Source organism: Chlorocebus sabaeus, chromosome 9 (genome assembly GCF_047675955.1).
Source record: "Chlorocebus sabaeus isolate Y175 chromosome 9, mChlSab1.0.hap1, whole genome shotgun sequence".
Classification (NCBI taxonomy): domain Eukaryota; kingdom Metazoa; phylum Chordata; class Mammalia; order Primates; family Cercopithecidae; genus Chlorocebus; species Chlorocebus sabaeus.
Genome location: NC_132912.1, coordinates 68,278,266 through 68,294,005, shown reverse-complemented (window position 1 = coordinate 68,294,005; position 15,740 = coordinate 68,278,266). Strand labels below are relative to the sequence as shown.

General features: G+C 41.0%; 1 protein-coding gene, 1 non-coding gene and 1 pseudogene across 4 annotated transcripts in view; 2 read left to right on the top strand and 1 right to left on the bottom strand.

Annotated features, from left to right (window-relative positions):
- The window catches only part of ASCC1 (activating signal cointegrator 1 complex subunit 1), a 113,698-nt gene that overhangs the window by 77,474 nt on the left and 20,484 nt on the right, over positions 1 to 15,740 (bottom strand). The window lies entirely within an intron of this gene.
- Positions 394 to 527, top strand: LOC119628191 (small nucleolar RNA SNORA36 family). The gene has a single exon (XR_005244495.1). It is a non-coding gene; the product is annotated as a small nucleolar RNA SNORA36 family (small nucleolar RNA).
- LOC103216028 (large ribosomal subunit protein eL15-like) lies at positions 9,809 to 11,276 on the top strand (annotated as a pseudogene).

Below are 15,740 nucleotides of genomic sequence, written 5' to 3'. Positions count from 1 at the left end.
TACAAAAATTAGCCACGTGTGGTGGCATGTGCCTGTAATCCCAGCTACTCGGGAGGCTGAGGCAGGAGAATCACCTGAACCCAGGAGGTAGAGGTTGCAGTGAGCTGAGATCGCACCACTGCATGCCAGCCTGAGCAACAGAAAGAGACCCTGTCTCAAAAAATATATAAAAATCAAAAATCAAAAATGGTAATTCCATCAAATGGGATTAACAAAAGATTAGACACTTCAAAAAAAAAAAAAAATCAGTGAACGTGAAGACACAACTATAGAAACTATACAACCTGAAGCAGCATGGGTGATGGCATTAGTCATACCCAAACCTCAGCATTACATAATATACCCATGTAACAAACCTACACATGTACCTTCCGAATCTAAAATAGAAGCTGATTCCAAAGTATTGAGTTCAGTTCAAGGCAGCTTCCCTATTCTGTTAACTAAACTTTGGGACACTGAAATGGGCTACAGGAGATGATTAGTTAGAAACCATTATTCTGGGTGGTGGGCGCCTGTAGTCCCAGCTACTCAGGAGGCTGAAGCAGGAGAATGGCATAAACCCAGGAGGCGGAGCTTGCAGTGAGCTGAGATAGGGCCACTGCACTCCAGCCTGGGCAACAGAGTAAGACTCCGTCTCAAAATAAATAAATAAACAAAAATATATATATATAAAAAAAAGAAAGCATTATCTGTTCAACTGCTTCTCTTTTTTTTTTTTTTTTTTTTTTTTTTTTTTTTTTTTTTGAGACAGAGTCTCACTCTGTCACCAGGCTAGAGTGCAGTGGCATGATCTTGGCTCACTGCAACCTCCACCTCCCTGGTTTAAGCAATTCTCCTGCAATTCTCCTGCCTCAGCTTCCCAAGTAGCTGGGAATACAGGCACCCACCACCATGCCCAGCTAATTTTTGTATTTTTAGTAGAGACAGGGTTTCACCATGTTGGCCAGGATGGTCTCGATCTCTTGACATTGTAATCCACCTGCCTCGGCCTCCCAAAGTGCTGGGATTACAGGCGTGAGCCACCGCGCCTGGCCTATTTGCCTCTCATCTTACAAAAAATGCCTGCTTGAGTCTAATACATCAACAGTTAAAGATGCCTAGAAGAGATGGGACTGATGAGGCTGAAGACTTACTGAGCTTGGACTAACAGACAAGTTACATTCAGTTTTAGGTAGTCAGGTCTGATGAGCTAAGATAAAAAGAAACTGAATTATTTTCATACATAGTTGCTTTTCAGAAATAAAATAAAAACAAAATAGAAGCTGAAATTTAAAAAAAGAAGATAAACAGATTTTAATATTATAAAATTGGAAAAACAAAAATTTTGAACAGTAAAGGAATATTTAATTTTTTTTTTCTTTTTTTTCATGAACCATACATGAGACTTAAGGAATATTTAACTATTTTGGAAAACCGAAGCAGAGGGAAAAAAACATCTGGACAGAATTTCAGTAACTTGTGTACCAGTATCAAGTGATTTTTTTTTTTTTTGAGACGGTCTCACTCTGTTGCCCAGGTTGGAGGGCCGTGGCACCATCTCAGCTCACTGCAACTTCCACCTCCCAGGTTGAAGCGATTCTCGTGCCTCAGCCTCCCAAGTAGCTGGGATTATAAATGTGTGCCACCATGCCCAGCTAATTTTTGTATTTTTAGTAGAGATGGGGTTTCACCATGTTGGCCAGCCTGGTCTCAAACTCCTGACCTCAAGAGATCCACTCACCTCAGCCTCCCAAAGTGCCGGGATTACAGGTGTGAGCCACCATGCCCGGCCTCAAGTATTCTGATACACATGTAATCGGTGTTCCAGAAGGAAACGAGAAAAAAGGAAAGAAAAGACATCTGAGGAAATAATGACTGAAAATTATACAAAACTGGAGTGAAACAGCAAGAACGGAGACTAGGAAGTTGTAGGCCCTCATTCCCCCATGGACATATCAAATAACAACATACAGACCAAAGTAGCTTTAGAAGAACCCTAAAAACCAGTTAAGAAGTTGCAGGAACCAAACATACACCTAACTATGAAAAGGTCACACTTCAAAGTGGTAGAAAACTTTGTGCCATTTTCATTCATCCTTGTTCCACTCAATCTGTCCCACCTTGTCCCACCAATGGGAAGAAGCTATCCAATTTCCAGCTCTTCCCTCAGGATGGAGCAAAAATAGAACTAGCTTCAATGTTCTGGCTTGTGTGGGGCTGCCTGAGGAACTGACTGCTGTCTCACCTCACTCGGAGGGCTAATGGGAATGGTGGCATAGTCTGGATACCAGGCTGGAGGCCACTGAAAGCAGTGGCAGAAGCCACAGCAGGGTGAGAGAGTGCATATCCTGAGTACCTGGGGCAAAAGGATTGCTGGCAGAGGAATACAATAGACCACCTAAGGGTCCAAGAAGAATTAGAAGTGAGACTCAGTGAAATTAGGACATTTAAAAGCAGCTACATATACAGGGGAACTTTATTTTTTTTTAATACTTATTCATATTTTATTTTGTTTTTTTTTTCTGGTCTTTTTTTTATTATTATACTTTAAGTTCTGGGGTACAGAACATGCAGGTTTGTTACATAGGTATATCCATATCATGGTGGACTGCTGTACCCATTATCTACATTACGTATTTCTCCTAATGCTATCCCTCCCCTAGCCCCCTAGCCCCCGACAGGCCCCGGTGTATGATGTTCTACAGGGGAACTTTAAAAAAAAAAAAAAAAAAAAAAAAAGCATATGCTATGAACTAGGCATGGCGGCCCACGCCTATAGTCCCAGCCACTCAGGAGGCTGAGTTGGGAGGATCACTTGAGCCCAGGAGTTCAAGGCTACAGTGAACCATGAATGCACCACTGCACTCCAGCCTAGATGACAGAGTGAGACCCTGTCTTTAAAAATTTTGTTTAACAACAAAAAAAAAGGCACATGCACAGGCCCAAGGAAGACATATCCCCAAAAAAGGTTTGAGAAGACCCCGGGACAATCTGAGATAATTTTTTAAATGACCAAAATAATTAAGCACAATAGTAACTTATATAAATCCTTGAAAAAAGAAAAATTCATAAAACCATACCAATAATAAATAGATAAATTATGAAGTAAGGGGAGAAGGTAGGTCTCCTCCTTGCAGTAGGGTGTAGAAAGCTAACTACTAAATGCGGAGAGACTGCTTTAGAGTTGGAAAATGATCATTTTGCAACCATCATGGTAAAAGACTGGATCAGGCAAGAATCATCAATGGATACAGAACCCAGGGAGAGATGTTAATGAGGAACAGGATATTTGAACGATCTTTTGAAGTATCTCCCTGCAGACTGCTTATTAGTTGCAAGACAAAAATAAAATACAGTCATTACACTTAGGAGAAACCGGGTAGCACGTTGATTCAAATGTAACATCACCTATGTAATGCAGACGCAGATTACATGCCCCTAGATGTGACAGCCTGAGGACATAACATTACCTATACAGTACTCTGAGAAAGTGTAACTTAAAGCTAAACAAGAGGAAATATAAGAAAAACACAAAATAAAGAATGCTCTTGGGGCCGGTGGCTCACACCTATAATCCCAGCACTTTGGGAGGCCAACATGGGTGGATCACTTGAGCTCAGGAGTTCGAGACCAGCCTGGACAATATAGTGAAATCCCATCTCTATCAAAAATACAAAAGATTAGTTGGGAATGGTGGCACACGCCTGTAGTCCCAGCTACTCAAGAGACTAAGGTGGGAGGATCGGCTGAGGCAGGAGGATCGCCTGAGCCTGGGAGGTGGAAGTTTCAGTGAGCCAAGATAGTGCCACTGAACTCCAGCCTGGATGACAACATGAGACCCTGTCTAAAAAAAAAAAGAAAAGAAAAGAACGCTCTCCTGGCCTGGCGCGGTGGCTCACGCCTGTAATCCCAGCACTTCGTGAGGCCGAGGTGGGCAGATCACAAGGTCAAAAGATTGAGACCACCCTGGCCAACATGGTGAAACCCCATCTCTAATAAAAATACAAAAATTAGCTGGACGTGGTGACATGTGCCTGTAGTCCCAGCTACTTGGGAGGCTGAGGCAGGAGAATCACTTGAATCTGGGAGGCAGAGGTTGCAGTAAGCTGAGATCTCGCCATTGCACTCCAGCCTGGCGAAAGAACAAGACTCCATCTTAAAAAAAAAAAAAAAAAACAATGCTCTCTTTACCTGTCATCCCAGAACTTTGGGAGGCTGAAACAGTTGGATTGCTTGAGCCCAGAAGTTTGAGACCAGCCTGGGCAACACAGCAAAACCCCATCTCTACAAAAATTACAAAAATTAGCTGGGCATGGTGGTACACACTTATAGTATCAGCTACTTGGGAGGCTGAGGCAGGAGGATTGAGTCCAGGAGGTGGAGGTTGCAGTAAGCCAAGATTGCACCACTGCACTCCAGCCTGGGTATCTGAGTGAGACCATGTCTCAAAAAAAAAAAACTTTTTTAATAAAAAATAAAATAAAGAAACAATAAATGCCAGAAGACAGTAGAATTATATGTTCACAGTCCTAGAAGAATAAACTACTTAGAATTCTATAACTAGTAAAAATCTTCCAAAAAAGGTGAATTAAAAATTTTTCAAACAAATAAAAGCTGACAGAAATTATTTCCAGCAGACCTGTACTACAAGAAATCTTAGGCTGGGCATGGTGGCTCACACCTATAATCCCAGCACTCTAGGAGGCCAAGGAGGGCGGATCACCTGAGGTCAGGAGTTGGAGACCAGCCTGGCCAACATGGTGAAACCCCATTTCTATTAAAAATACAAAAATGAGCCAGGTGTGGTAGCATGCACCTGTAGTACCAGCTACCTGGGAGGCTGAGACAGGGGAATCACCTGAACCCGGGAGGTGGAGGTTGCAGTGAGCCAAGCCTGCACCACTGCACTCCAGCCTGGGTAACAGAGCGAGACTCAGTCTCAAAACAATAAATAAATAAATAAACCCTCAATCCAAAAAAAAAAAGGGGGGGGGGGGGGTACAAAGAACAGTCAAACAGAAACAAACAACAAAAGAACAAAGAAGACCAAAAAAATAAATAAAGAAGAGACAAAGAGAAACAAAGACTAAGATGGTAGATTTAATCCACCCATAGCTAAAATTACATTAAATGTAAATGTTCTATCTACTCCAGTTAAAAGGTAGAGATGTCAGACTGCAATTTGAAAATAAGAAACAATACCTAACTATATGCTGTCTAAAAAGAAACCTGTTTTGAATATAAAGACACAAATATGTTAAAAGTAAAAGGAAAAAATAGATATATAGTACAAACATTAATCAAAACAAAGTTAGAGGCCAGGCGCAGTGGCTCACACCTGTAATCCCAGCACTTTGGGAGGCCAAGGCGGGCAGATCACGAGGTCAGGAGATCGAGACCATCCTGGCTAACACAGTGAAAACCCATCTCTACTAAAAATAAAAAAAAAAATTAGCCGGGCGTGGTGGTGGGTGCCTGTAGTCCCAGCTACTCAGGAGGCTGAGGCAGAAGAATGGTGTGAACCTGGGAGGCAGAGCTTGCAGTGAGCCGAGATCGTGCCACTGCACTCAGCCTGGGCGACAGTGAGACTTCGGCTCAAAAAAAAAAAAAAGAAAGAAAGTTGGAATGGCTATATTAACATCAAAAAAGTAGACCAGAACAAGGAATATTATCAGGAATAGAAAACATTTTATAATTATAAAAGGATCTTATTAAGAAAGCGTGGAAAAAAAACTGATAGAAATGAAAAGAGAAATAGATGAATCCACAGTTATAGGTGGAGATTTCAACACTCATCTCTCAATAATTAAAAGAACAAGTAGATAGAAAATCAGTATTGATAGAGAGCTTGCAGTGAGCCAAGATCACTGCACTTCAGCCCGGGCGACAGAGCAAGACTCTGTCTCAAAAAAAAAAAAGAAAAAATTATAACACAATAGTAAGAAACAAAAAAAGAGTTAAATAAACAATATCATACACTTTTTAAAAAAAGGTTAAAATGGTAAACTTTATGTTATGTATATTTCACCATAAAGAGAAAAAGCTAAAATACCATTAACAACAACAAAAATGGACAAAATATTTGAACAGGTACTTCACAAAGGCAGATACACAAATAGGCAATGAGCACATGAAAAGATGCTTCACAGCATCAGCCATGACGGAAATGTATATAAAAACCACAATGAGCTACCATGATGAGATGCCCACTAGACAGGGTTAAATTAAAAAAAGATAGACACCACTAAGTGTTGGTAAGAATGTGGAGCAACCTAAACTTTCATACATTATTTGTAGCAGTATAAAAGAGGCACAACCACCTTGGGAAAAGATCTGACAGTTTCCTATAAAACTAAACATACACATGATCCAACAATTATACTACTGAGTATTTACCCAAGAGGTATAAAAACATACTGAACACAAAGATTTCCACACAAATTTATAATGGCCAAAGACTAGAAACCATCCAAACATCTATCAAGGTTGAACAGATAAAGAAATCTCCAGCTATAAACCACCCAAACATCTATCAGGGTTGAATGGATAAAGTGATACATTCATGCAAAGAAATACCACTCAACAATAAAAAGCAGCAAACTCCCATAACACACAACATGAATGACTCCCAAAAATATTAATGTTGAACCAAAAACAAAGTCACACAAAAGACTATATATCATATAATTCCATTCATATAAAGTTCTAGAAAAGGGAAACCTAATAGCAACACAAAATAGATTAGTGGTTGCCTGGAATCAATGGTAGGAGGTGAGAGGGGAGGGAGAGGGCATCAACTGCAGAGGAAAGAAATATTTGAGGGTGATAGAAATATTCAGTATCTTGTTTGTGATGGTTGTTACATTGGTGTATACCTTTATCAAAACTCATCAAGTCATATTCTTAAAACGAGTGCATTATAATGTTGTATATAAAGTATAACTCATTAAAACTGACTTTTAAAACAGAATGGAAAAAACTATGAAAAAATTTAAAGTTTGCATTCCCTTAACCCATGTCATTTCTACCTCTTAGAATTCATCCCAAAGAAACCAGGAGTCAAAGACAAAAAGATGCATGTACAGATATTCACTGCAGTGTTATTTAATAAAAATAATTTCCTCCAATGTTCCATCAATAGAGGATTGATTAAATAAACTAAGGTACATTCACAGAATACTTCACAGCAATTAAAAATGGGAGTTAGCTTCTAATGTATGGACCTGAAATATAAGTATTAATTTAAAAAGTAATATAATATAAAAGAATATAATTTTTTTTTTTTTTTTTTTTGTAGAGACATGGTCTTACTACATTGCCCAGGCTGGACTCCTGGGCTCAAGCTATCCTCCTGCCTCAGCCTCCTGAGTAGCTGGGGTGCCCACCACTGCACCTGGAGAATAAACATATATTACAAATAAACATGTATATTCAAAAAATTTATGAACCAAGAGATTTTGTACCAAGAGATGCTATCTTTTTCTTATGCTATTAAGCAAGGGAATGTTGAGATCATCCCTATTTTAAAGATGAGGAAACTCTCAGAGATGTCAAATGAGTTTCAGAGGAGCCAAAAGAACTGAAAACCCCACAGTCTCTCAGAAAACAACTGCTATCTCTGTGAACAGGTATTTGCTCTTCAAACCTTGTAGAAGAGAACTCACATAAATTGAGTCATAAATGCAGAGTACTACTGGAAAGTGCCTACAGGCTTTCATAGCCATCTTCATGTCATTCTAACATCAGAATGAAACTGACTAAAAATCTCTTCCATATAATCTAGATAATTGTCCTTTACTGATTTCCTCTTTAATGCTGTGCTTATTTCCAGCTGTTATCAGGGCCTGATTTGAAGACAGAAAAGAGATTATGTTAATATGCAGTCTCCCTGAAAGCAGGAAGGAAGTCCTTTGGACTGATTAAGGCCAGCATGATGTTCACAGCAAACAAGCTCATTCTGGCCAAATTAAAGCAGTAATTCCAATGTTTGTTCCCTGTCAGCCATGTCAGCAGCCAAAAAAGAAATCCAAGAAAGCAGAGGTGCAGGCACGTGCCCAGAAAAAAAAAAAAAAAAAGACTAACTTATTACACATCTGCTTGTCTCATACCTGGTATTTGTATCATTCCAAAGAATATATCAATGACTGAGCTTCAACTAGTTCACATTTACCAGTTAAATAATTTCAAAACTTACCAGCCCTCACTCCCCAAAACAGTACTGGACTATACTGAAACCTCAGCGTTCCTGATCTCCTACCCCACTCTTTATTCCCACTGAGAATGAAGCCATCTTGTTACGAAATGTTAAGGGGAAAAATGATTTTCTGATGGCTCACTGATATTAACATTCACATATATGTATTTTCCTTATAGATATGGCCTTAAGCACATAAATGCAAAGTCAAGTCATTAAAACTGGTTTTACAAATACAAAAATCAACCAGGTGTGAATGATTAAACTTATTGACACTGACTTTTTACAGTTACAGGTGGTGGGCATCGGTAGTCCCAGCTACTGGAGAGGCTGAGGCAGGAGAATCGCTTGAACCCAGGAGGCAGAGCTTGCAGTGAGCTGAGATTACACCACTGCACTTCAGCCTGGGCGACAGAGCAAGAGTCTGTCTCAAAAAAAAAAAGAAAAAAATTGGTTTTACAATACTACACTAAGCTCAGGCCATCTCTTGTATTTGCCCAATCTGAATCTATTCACCTTCATAGGCCTCTTCACAAATAAGCAATTTTACTAATTCTCATCCCCTACCCCACAAAAGTACTTGGTTTCTAATGCCTTTTTTTTTTTTTTTTTTTTTTTTGAGACAGTCTCACTCTGTCACTTAGGCTGGAGCGCAGTGGCATGATCTCGGCTCACTGCAGCCTCTACCTTCTGGGCTCAAGCAATTCTCCTGCCTCAGCCTCCCAAGTAGCTGGGATTACAGGTGCGTACCACCACGCCCAGCTAATTTTTGTATTTTTAGTAGAGACGGGGTTTCACCATGTTGGCCAGGCTGGTCTTGAACTCCTGGCCTCAAGTGATCCACCCGCCTCGGCCTCCCAAAGTGCTGGGATTACAGGCATGAGCCACCGCGCCCAACCTGGTTTTTAATACTTCTAACACTGCATGTCCATGTCTCACTGTATTCTAACACCTAAGACTACCATTAGCAATATGGACCTGATCGAAAAAAGGAAAAGAAAAGGAGAAAGGGAAAGGGAAAGCGAAGTAAGGAAGAAAAGAAAGAAAGAATATTGTAAAAGTTTTCACCCAAAACATTTTCACTTTGCCACAACTTTCAAAGCTACCCTTTATCTACTCTTTACCCTCCAAATAATACTAACAACTTTAACTGGCAGTAAAGTATAGCAGGAGTAGCAGCTACTATTTATTAAATGCTTATTATGCATCAAGTACCATGCTGAGTTATGTCATCTCATACATTTATTTTGAGACAGGGTCTCACTCTGTCACCCAGGCTGGTGTGCAGTGGCACAATCATGGCTCACTACAGGCTTGACCTCCTGGGCTCAAGCACCCTCCCACCTCAGCCTCCTGAGTAGTTAAAACTACAGATATGTGCCACCACTCCGAGCTAATTTTTTATTTGCTACAGAGACAGAGGCTGCCGAAATGGCCCAGGGCAGTCTTGAACTCCTAGGCTCAAGCAATCCTCCAGCCTCGGCCTCCCAAAGTGCTGAGTTTAGAAGGCCAAAGCTACCTTGTCCAGCCAGTCATCTCATTTGATCCTTCCTACAACCCTCCCAAGTAGGCTATAAAGATTTGCAGAAGTTCATTTGTCCAAGTCCACACAGACTGAAGAACTCAAAATCAGAACTAAGTCCATCTGTCTCAAGAACCAAAGATATTGGTCAGGCGAGGTGGCTCATGCCTGTAATCCTAGCACTTTGGGAGGCCGAGGCAGGTGGATCACCTGAGGTCAGGAATTTGAGACCAACCTGACCAATATGGAGAAACTCTGTCTCTACTAAAAATAAATACAAAATTAGCCAGGCGTGGTGGTGCATGCCTGTAATCCCAGCTAGTCAGGAGGCTGAGGCAGGAAAATCACTTGAACCCAGGAGGCGGAGGTTACGGTAAGCCGAGATCGCACCACTGCATTCCAGCCTGGGCAACAAGAGCAAAACTCCATCTGAAAAAAAAAAAAAAGAACCAAAGATATTAACCATTGTTCTATTTTATTCCAAATGCTTTTATTTCTGTCTTCACTACAAGATTAAGAAAGCACAGCCTTTCCATCTGGCAGCAACCATCACGTAAGCCAAGATGAGTGCATACAAGTATATCCAGGAGCTATGGAGAAAGAAGTAATCTGATGTCATGTGCTTTCTTCTGAGGGTCTGCTGCTGGCAGTACCGCCAGCTCTCTGCCCTCCACAGGGCTCCCCACCCGGCCTGATAAAAGTGCGCCAATTGGGCTACAAGACCAAGCAAGGTTACATTATATATAGGATTCGTGTTCGCTGTGGTGGCCGATAACACCCAGTTCATAATGGTGCAATTTACAGCAAGCCTGTCCATCGTGGTGTTAACCAGCTAAAGTTTGCCTGAAGCCTTCAGTCTCTTGCAGAGGAATGAGCTGGATGCCACTGTGGGGCTCTGAGAGTCCTGAATTCTTACTGGATTGGTTAAGATTCCACATACAAATTTTTTGAGGTTATCCTCATTGATCCATTCCATAAAGCTATCAGAAGAAATCCTGACACCCAGTGGATCACCAAACCAGTCCACAAGCACAAGGAGATGCGTGGGCTGACATCTGCAGGCTGAAAGAGCCGTGGCCTTGGAAAGGGCCATAAGTTCCATCATACTATTGGTGGTTCTCACTGGGCAGCCTGGAGAAGGCACAACACTCTCCAGCTCCACTGTTACTCTAATGTAAGTAAAGTTTGTAAAATTCATACCTAATAAACAATTTAGGATAGTCATGTCTGCTTACAAGTGTTATTTGTCTGTTAAAGCTAGTCTGCAGATTGTTTCATGAATGCTTTGTCAAATTAAGAAAGTTAAAGTGCAGGCTGGGCGCGGTGGCTCACGCCTGTAATCCTGGCACTTTGGGAGGCCGAGGCGGGCGGATCATGAGGTCAAGAGATCCGGACCATCCTGGCCAACATGGTGAAACCCTGTCTCTATTTAAAATATAAAAATTAGCTGGGCATGGTGGCAGGCACCTGTAGTCCCAGCTACTCAGAAGGCTGAGGCAGGAGAATCACTTGAACCCGGGAGACAGAGGTTACAGTGAGCCGAGATCACACCATTGCACTCCAGCCTGGGCGACAGAGCAAGACACCATCTCAGGGGGGAAAAAAAAGGTTAAAGTGCAATAATGTTTGAAGACAATAAGTGACGGTGTATCTTGTTTCTAATAAGAAACTTTTTTGTCTTTATCTTATTAGGAAGTTCTGTGTCAGTGTATAAAACATACTGTGTGGTATAATAAGTTTAAAATAAATTCTTTAAAAGAAAAAAAAGCATAGAATGGACATATATACACCAAAAAAAATGAACGTTGACCTAAATATTGCATGTTGTACAAAAAAATTAACTGAATCATAGATCTAAATATAAAAAACCAAAACTATAAACATTCTAAAGAAAACTTTCATATTTGAGGGTTAGGAAAAAAATTTTCTTTTTTCTGAGACAGAGTTTCACTCGTTGCCCAAGCTAGAGTGCATCTCAGCTCACTGCAACCTCCGCCTCCCAGGTTCAAGCAATTCTCCCGCCTCAGCCTCCCTAGTGGCTGGGATTACAGGTGCCCACCACCATGCCCAGTTAATTTTTTCTATTTTTAGTAGAGACGGGGTTTCACCATGCTGGCCAGGCTGGTCTCAAACTCCTGACCTCAAGTGATCCACCCACCTCGGCCTTCTGAAGTGCTAGGATTACAGGTGTGAGCCACCATGCCGGCCAGGAAAAGATTTTTTAGGCATAACATCAAGAGTACAACCCATACCAAAAAAAAATCAATAAACTAGTCTTTATCAAAATTTAAAACTTTTGCTCTACAAAAGACACAAGTAAGAGAATGAAAAGACAAGCTACAGATTAGGAGAAAATATCTGCAAATCACATATACTCGAAAGGACTTGTATCAACAATATATATATAAAGAACCCTAAAAACTCAATGATTAAGAAAACAATCCGGCTGGGCGTGGTAGCTCACACCTGTAATCCTAGCACTTTGGGAGACTGAGGCAGGTGGATCACGAGGTCAGGAGGAGTTCAAGACCAGCCTGGCCAATACGGTGAAACCCTGTCTCTACTAGAGATACAAAAAATTAGCCGGGCATGGTGACACATGCCTATAATCCCAGCTACTCGGGAGGCTGTGCCAGGAGAATCGCTTGAACCTGGGAGGCAGAGGTTGCAGTGAGCCAAGATCAGGCCATAGAACTCCAGCCTGGGCAAAAGGGCGAGACTCCATCTCAAAAAAAAAAAAAAAAAAGAAAGAAAAGGAAAGAAAAGAAAAGAAAAAACCCAATTGTTGTTGTTTGTTGAGACAGTCTCACTCTGTCACCCAGGCTGGAATGCAGTGGCACCATCTTGGTTCACTGCAACCTCCATCTCCTGGGTTCAAGTGATTCTCGTGCCTCAGCTCCCTGAGTAGTTGGGATTACAGATGTACGCCACCGTGCCTGGCTAATTTTTGTATTTTTAGTAGAGATGGGATTTCGCCCTGTTGGCAAGGCTCGTCTCAAACTCCTGGCCTAAAGTGATCCACCCAATTCCATCTCCCAAAGTGCTGGGATTACAGGCATGGGGCACTGCACCCCACCAAATAACCCAATTGTAAGACAGGCAAAATACATGAACAGACACCTCACCAAAGATAATAAAAGGATGGCAAAAAAAGCACGTGAACTAATGTTCAACATCATTAGCCATTAAAGAAATGTAAATCAAAACCACAATAAGATGTCACTACACAGCTATTAGAATAGCTAAAATAACAAATAGTGATAATATCAAATGCTAGTGAGGATGGAGAACAACTGGGATTCTCATAAATTGCTTTTGGGAATGCAAAACAGTACATGCATTCTGAAAAATGGCTTGGCAGTGTTTCGTAAAGTTAAATATACACCTAGCATACATCACAGCAACCCAATTCCTGGGTATTTTACTGTAAAGAAATGAAAACTTATGTTCACACAAAAACCCGTACACAAATGTTTACAGCAGTTCTAATCATAATTGCCAAAAACTGCAAAAACCCAAGTGTCCTCCAATGAGTGAATGGATAAGCAAATTTTAGCACACCCATAAAGTAAAATATTACCCAGAAATAGTAAATGAACAAACTCCTGAGACACACACAACTTGGATGAATTTCAAAAGCACTATGCTGAGTGAAAGAAGCCAGTTACCTACTACATGATTCCATCTATATGACACTCTCAAAAAGACAAAACTACAAATAATAAACAAAACACACATAAACACAAACACACACATACACACGACAAAACTACAGTGAAGAAGAGATTAGTGATTGCCGGAGTTGTGGGTGAGGAAGAGGTGACTATAAAGGGAGAGTATGAGGGAGTTTTTGGGGTGGAATTGTTCTGTATCCTAATTGTGGTGGTAGTTACAGAAATCTAAACATGTTTTAGAATTCATAGACACGGGCCGGGCGCGGTGGCTCAAGCCTGTAATCCCAGCACTTTGGGAGGCCGAGACGGGTGGATAACGAGCTCAGGAGATCGAGACCATCCTGGCTAACACGGTGAAACCCCGTCTCTACTAAAAAATACAAAAAACTAGCTGGGCAAGGTGGCGGGCGTCTGTAGTCCCAGCTATTCGGGAGACTGAGGCAGGAGAATGGTGTAAACCCGGGAGGCGGAGCTTGCAGTGAGCTGAGATCCGGCCACTGCACTCCAGCCTGGGCGACAGAGCGAGACTCTGTCTCAAAAAATAAAAAAAATTTAAAAAATTTAAAAATAAAAAAAAAAAAGAATTCATAGACATGTATACCCCAAAAAAGTCCATTTTAATTATAATAACTTTGAAGATAAAATTGAAAAAATTTAATTCTTCAGAGGATAACTGGTTAAATAGGTGTTTAAAAAGTTACAGTCTTATCTCTTACTGTATATCCAAACATATTCTAAATGAACTAAAAAGCTAAATGTAAATTATGAAATAATACTGATTTTTTTTTTTTTTTTGAGACGGAGTCTCATACTGTCACCCAGGCTGGAGTGTAGTGGGATGATCTCTGCTCACTGCAAGCTCTGCCTCCCGGGTTCAGGTCATTCTCCCGCCTCAGCCTCCCGAGTAGCTGGAACCACAGGCACCCACCACCATGCCCAGCTGATTTTTCTTTATTTTTTTAGTAGAGACGGGGTTTCACCATGTTAGCCAGGATGGTCTTGATTTAGAGATGGGGTTTCAACATGTTGGCCAGGATGGTTTCTATCTCCTGACCTCGTGATCCGCCCACCTCGGCCTCCCAAAGTGCTGGGATTACAGGCGTAAGCCACTGCGCCCAGCCTGATCTTCTTAATATATATGATGCTCCTACAAATAAATTTTTAAAAAGAACACTTCCAGAGAAAAATGGGTCAAGACATGAATAAACAGAGTTAAGTAAAGGAAAACACTTTATCTCACAAATAATTGAATAAACAGTAAAGCAATGAGACAGTATTTTTTGTCAACTGAAATACAAAAAACAAAAAACAAAAAAAAAAAAACTTTAAAAGAATGATAACATCCAGTATTGGCAAAAGTGGGAAAGGAAACCTAAAGAAAACTCTAGTTTGGAGCATAAAGTGCTATAAGATTTCCTGAAGGTAATCTGGATGTCTATACATTATTGAAAAATTCATACACATACACATAAACTGTTTTTTCACTTCCAGGAATTTAAGTAAAATAACCCACTAGTGCAGAAAAATGTATTCAGCATACACATAACAAAGTACAAATCTAAAAAGTTAAATAATTATATATCCATATAATAGAACAGTAAGTAGCCATTACAAAACCAAGTCACCCGAACAGTTAATGAAATCAGATTTTTTGTGTGTGTTTTTTGTTTGTTTTTTGTTTTTGAGATGAGTTTCATTCTTGTTGCCCAGGCTGGAGGGCAATAGCGCTATCTCGGCTCACTGCAACCTCCGCCTCCCTGGTTCAAGTGATTCTCCTGCCTCAGTAGCTAGGATTACAGGTATGCACCACTATGCCCGGATAATTCTGTATTTTTAGTAGAGACGAGGTTTCTCCATGTTGGTCAGGCTGGTCAGTCTCAAACTCCTGACATCAGGTGATCCGCCTGCCTTAGCCTCCCAAAGTGCTGGTATCACAGGCCTGAGTCACCACGCCCAGCCTAAATTTTATTTTTAAAATGTATGTGAGTGGGCCAGGCAGAGTGGCTCACGCCTGTAATCCCAGCACTTTGGGAGGCCAAGGAGGGCAGATCACCTGAAGTCAGGAGTTCGAGACCAGCCTGACCAACGTGGAGAAACCCCATCTCTACTAAAAATACAAAATTAGCCAGGCTTGGTGGCGCATGCCTATAATACCAGCTACTCAGGAGGCTGAGGCAGGAGAATTCCTTGAACCTGGGAGGCAGAGGCTGCGGTGAGCTGAGATGAGTCATTGCACTCCAGCCTGGGAAACAAGAGCGAAACGCTGCCTCCAAAAAAAAAAAAAAGTATGTGAGTGTACAGACACATTGATACACACACATATACAGTAATGATGTAACAGCATCTCTCAGTAGTGGAATTATGGATGATT